At 35.5% G+C, this 5,874-nt stretch overlaps 1 protein-coding gene across 4 annotated transcripts in view; it reads right to left on the bottom strand.

The window, feature by feature from the left end:
• The window catches only part of LOC143028129 (anoctamin-10-like), a 211,495-nt gene extending 205,960 nt beyond the window's left edge, over positions 1–5,535 (bottom strand). For 2 of the 4 annotated variants that reach the window (XM_076189762.1, XM_076189765.1), the window contains exon 1: positions 5,443–5,535. The gene's annotated coding sequence lies outside the window, so the exon portion shown is untranslated. The other 2 variants (XM_076189764.1, XM_076189763.1) reach the window with 2 other exon arrangements.
• Between the last annotated feature and the right edge of the window lie 339 nt (positions 5,536–5,874).

The raw sequence follows: 5,874 nt of genomic DNA, 5'->3' as shown, positions 1-5,874 counted from the left end.
TCCGGGACTTTTGCCTCCGTAGAATCTCTTTGGCAAACTACTTTTGTTTTCTCAACAAAAACACATAGGTCATTTGATGTGCTGGAGGAAAATTGTTTTCATCCAACATATCAGATTCCTTCCAGGAAGTTGCAGGCTGCAAATCTGCTTCAACAGTCGGAGGAAAAATATTTCAGTATGATAACGCCTTAAGCCCTGCTAATAGGCTTCTGCCTCCAGGTGAATTTATTCACCTGGAGGCAGGCTGAATTGTCTATCACTTTTAATGAAACATGTTTGAGAGAAGACCTCCAGCCCATATGTACTCTTAATATATACATACATACATATATATATATATGTATATATATACATATATATGTATATATATATGTAAATATATATATATATATATGTATATATATAATGTATATATATATAATGTATATAATATATTTATATATATATATATATATACATTATATATTATGTATATATATAATATATATATATATATATATATATATATATATATAAATATATATAATAGTAACATTAAATAAGGAAACGATAGAGAGGAAAAGCAAGCAAAGAGAAAAAGGGACAAGGAAGAAGAGAATGAAAGAGGGGGAGGAAGAGAAAAACAAAAGAAAAAAAGGAAGAACAGAGAATGAGAGTGAAAGGAAGAAGAAAAGGATGAAAGAAAGGAAAGGAAAAAAGGAAGAAAAAGAAAGAGGTGAAAAGAAAAGAGAGAAAGAGAGGGGAGAAAAAAAAGAAAAGAGAGAAAGAGAGGGTAGAAAGAAAAGAAAAGAGAGAGAGGGGAGAAAGAAAAGAAAAGAGAGAGAGGGGAGAAAGAAATGAAGATTGAGGGGAAAATTAGAAGAGAAAGAATGAAAGAGGGAAAAGGAAGAAAAAAGGAAACAATAAAGAAAGAGGAAAGGAAGAAGAGAGAATGAAAGAAGGGAAAGAGGAGAAGAGAAAGAATGAAAGAGGGGAAAATAAGAAAGGAGAGAATGAAATAGGGGAAAGAAAAGAAAACGAAGAAGGACAAACTAGGAAAAGAGGCAGTAAATAAAGAGGGAAAAGGAAGATACGGGCAGAGAGGGAAAGAGGAAGAAAGGGAAGAGGAAAAGGGGAAGGAAAAAAGAAAGAAAATAAAAGGAGGAAAACGTTAAAGAAAAGGAAGGATAGAAGGAAAAAGGAAACAAAAAATGGTAAGGACGGAAGGAAGAGAGAGGGAGGAGAGAGAAAGGAGAGAGGCAGAAGGAAAGGAAAAGTGGAGGAAGGAAAGAGGGAGGAAAGAAAGAAGAGTGGAGAGGGAAAAGAAAGAGGGAGGGAAGGAGGAAAGGGAGGAAGGGTAGGAATTGGGAGAGAAGGGGAGGGAAGGAGAGGGAAGAGGAGGGAAGGGGAGGGAAGGGGAAGGAAGGGGAGGGGAGGGAAGGGGAGGAAAGAGGAGGGGAGGTAAGGAAGGTGAGATGAGGGAGGGAGGAAGGGAAGGAGTGACTGGAGGGAAGGAGGGAGGGGAGGGAAGGAAGTGAGATTCTGATAAGATTATTATATAAAGAGATGCAGATGAGGATAATGTTAAAATATTCTGGTGTGATGTTTCCTCGTAGTCCACTGCTGCACAAAGGAATTTCCTTCACGAGAGAGGTGGCATGTACCGTCCTATCTGCCGCTTTTTTTTTTTTTCTTTTTTTTGACGCTTTTTTGGCTCACATGGACGCCTGTAGAACCCCTCTCCCCTTCCTGTATTTCCTCTGTTACCTGTTTATTTGAGCATATTTCTTATTCATTTGATTTATTCACCTACTCGTGTGTTTATTAAATTTTTCAATTTGTTTTCATTTATTTATTTCTATTAGTTTTTTGTATTCATCTTATTATTATTCATCTTTATTCATTAACTTTTTTTTCTTTTTTAATCTTAATTTTCTATTAATTAATTGAATAATCAATTCATCTGTCTTATTTGCTTATTTTCACGTTTATAGCATAAGATAACAACACAAACAGCATTGAAGGAAATATAGAGCATGGATCAAAAGTTTGACGACTGATTTATAATATCCTCATTTCTTAATGTCACTAAAACTACCGATTTCATATACACCTTTCATTACAATATTGATAACAATATATGAGTATGGGAGACTGCAAGAGACCATAAGGTCGACACTAGGCAGTTCCATGTCCATTACCACCTATCATCCCCATTTATAAAATCACTTAATCTTTTCGTAAAGCAACCAGCGTTTTCAGCGCACACAACATGATTACTGATTGGTTAACTACTCTGTTGGTGATTACTGATTGGTTAACTACTCTGTTGGTGATAACTGATTGGTTAACTACTCTGTTGGTGATTACTGATTGGTTAACTACTCTGTTGGTGATTACTGATTGGCTAACTACTCTGTTGGTGATTACTGATTGGTTAACTACTCAGTTGGTGATTACTGATTGGTTAACTACTCTGTTGGTGATTACTGATTGGTTAACTACTCTGTTGGTGATTACTGATTGGTTAACTACTCTGTTGGTGATTACTGATTGGTTAACTACTCTGTTGGTGATTACTGATTGGTTAACTACTCTGTTGGTGATTACTGATTGGTTAACTACTCTATTGGTAAACCAGTTCTTGCCTATTTCTTTCTTAAACCTAAATTTGCCCAACTCCATTACTGCGAGTCCCGTCCAGCTGTCTTAGTATGATGACCTTGCCTACATCACCTTGTTATAGCCCTTGACCTAAATACCTCTAATAGGCCACTCAGTACTTTTCGTCTTTCAGCGGGTTCAAACCGCTAGTGTGAACCGGGCCTGAGAGTTCTAGAGAAAGTGCTCCAGGTAGGGCCCATCCCGAAATAATCCCAATTTTAATGGAAGTAATGACGGGTAGGTGGGGGGAGGGGGAAGGGGGAGGGGAAAGGGGGATGGAGAGGGTGAAGGGGGAGAGCGAAGGGGAGGGAGAAGGGGGAAGAGGAAAGGGGGAGGGGAAGGAGGAAAGGGGGAGGGAGAGGGACGAAGGGGGAAGGGGAGGAAGAAAAGGAGAGGGGATAGGGGGAAAGGAAAGGGGGAGGGGGAAGGGGGAGGGGGAAGGGGAGGAGGAAAGGGGTTGGGTGGAAGAGTGAAGGGTGAAGGGGAGGGGGGAAGGGAAGAAGGAAAGGGGGAGGGAGAAGGAGGAAGGGGGAAGGAGAGGAGGAAAAGGGGAGAGGAAAGAGGGAGGGGAAAAGGAGAGAGGGAAATGGGTAAGGAGGAAGGGGATTCTGGGTCATGTTAGTTGGACTAGGTGCAAGGGAGGAGTCAGGATTCGTAGTTTCTGGCCAGGTAATTAACAATAGCAAAAACAACGGTAACAAAAACAAGTCTAAACCTACCACAGGAAGAACATACAATATACTACGTCAACAACAACAGCGACAACATTCAACAACAATAACAACCGAATTATTAGAATGTCTATTACTCGGAAAATCTACAAACGCCTCCGAATATTAATTCACAATATTTTAGGAATATATATATATATATACATATATATATATATATATATATATATATATATATATATATATATATATATATATATATATATATATATATATATATACTGTACATATATCCAAATCTAGAAATACAAACGAATATCGGGAACTATTATTGCTATTTCTGGATTTTTTTTTTATGATTTCTGGTTTTGAGTTTTGGGAAATCTTCCAAATATCCGAAATTCCTAATGATCGGGAATTTTTCATCCTAGTTACTTCTCAAGAGTATCAATACCCAAGACGATTACCATAAATACCCGAATACCAAGATACCTTTCAATTTCAGTTACCATTCTAGACGAGAATAAATTATCTGTTGATAATAATATACAATAATAAGTATAAGATGTAATTAGATAAAGTAACAAAATATAATGATATATATAAAGTATAATGAATATTCAGTAGAGAATTATATAATACACAATATAGTAAATATAACGAAATAATTTGATAATAAGATACAATATTATATATAATCTATGATATATGATGAAATATAATAGTAATAATAACAATAATAATAATAATAATAATGATAATAATAATAATAATTATAATTATAACGCAGTCGTAAATACATAAGGGATTTGATCATTTTGGAATACGATTAGATTATTTATTATTATTACTTTAAAGGATTGAAACCTTTTTGGAATAAGATTATATAAACGTCTATTTATACTTAATGCTTTTCTACGATAATCAGATTTCACTGTTTCCTCTAATTAGAGCGAGGAAGTTGATTAAGAATATTCAATCGCTTGGTGGCAATAGAGATAGAAACTGAATTGTAGACCATAACGATATCAAATTATTTTCTTAAGTAAAATATATTGTCTAGCTACCACAATAGCAGTTCATGTATTTGCATAGCGGGCACTGGGTCAAGTTGGACTGTCCTTAAGCTTGCAGGTACATATAGCAGTGTTGATTAATATGATATCTAATCTAATTTCGTATACAATACATCGTGAATAGAATTTTTAGTGAATATTGTATTAATACAATAATGGCAAGTCATGTATTTGTATAGTGGGCAGTAGGCCATGTTATCTAATATGTAATAATCTTATATACATCTACATTATTAATATATATTTGTAATACGTGATACTGTATTAATGCAACAATAGCAAGTCATGTATTTGTATAATGGTTTGTGGGTCATATCGAAGTGTTAATTATTCAAAATTAATTTTAATATAATTACATATACAGCATCTTTCATAGGTAAAAATTTCTATTGCATAATATTGTATAAATGTAACAATAGCAAGTCATGTATTTATATAGTGAGTGGTGGGTCATGATTACGTGTTACTGAATATGATATTTAGTATAATTTCATATACAACATCTCCATCATGAATATATTTCTTTAATACATGATACTGTATTAATCCAGCAATAGCAAGTCATGTATTTGTATAGTGGATGGTGGGTCAAGATGAAATGTCCTCAAGGTTGCATGTAGCCAGTGCATGGCAATTGCAAGGACTCAGACGGACGAGGTTCATTTCTCAACTAAAAATAGAATCGATGACACATCTTGATTACAGAATTAAAAGAGGACATAGGGCCATCAAAAGCAATGACGATAACAGACATCATCAATATATTTCCCTTCAAACGTGCGTAAACAATCACATCCCATGTATCCGTTTTTATTTTGTTCTTTTTTTTTGGACTAAGTTTTCATATTTACATATATGGTGAAAAGGGGAACCCCACCACTTCCATGGACCAAGTCGTGTCTATATACCAAATACCTTTGCGCCAATCGTCCTCGTAGATTGTGTACAAAGTTCTGTTTACTAAGGTAAACACACCTACACTGTTTGCCAAAAATAAACACTAATTTCTTTTTAACACTTGGGACTTGGGAGTACCACTCTCTCGCACTTACATACTAGGAGACGACCTGCCCTTCTCTCGTTCTCCCCTTACTGTGATGCCCAGGGAGGCACCGGCAGAGCTCCAACCGGTGGCTTGAAATAGCTTTGGCCCCTATTTTAGAGAAACCTGTTGCTAGAAGCCCAGCAGGTGCTCAACGTTTTCTATGGTAAGGCGTACAGAGAGAACGACAAAATTGTAAGGAGCGACTATTATAAAAGACAATAAATTAATGTTGTTATACCCATCCATTTTTTCCCTTTTGTATTTGACCTCATTATAGATAAAAAATGTCTCCTACTTGTATGTTCACCCATAATAATCTATTAGCTAATAAATAATCAGTGTTTTTGATATCAAAGTATATAAATATATCTATATATAGTACTATTCCTCCACCCCCAAAAAATGTCGCAACCACTAACTGACAACCTCCATTTTCTCT

Source organism: Oratosquilla oratoria, chromosome 9 (genome assembly GCF_046742065.1).
Source record: "Oratosquilla oratoria isolate Oo_2021 chromosome 9, ASM4674206v1, whole genome shotgun sequence".
Lineage (NCBI taxonomy): Eukaryota > Metazoa > Arthropoda > Malacostraca > Stomatopoda > Squillidae > Oratosquilla > Oratosquilla oratoria.
The sequence above is the reverse complement of the archived record's forward strand: the minus strand, read 5'-3'. Positions and strand labels throughout refer to the sequence as shown.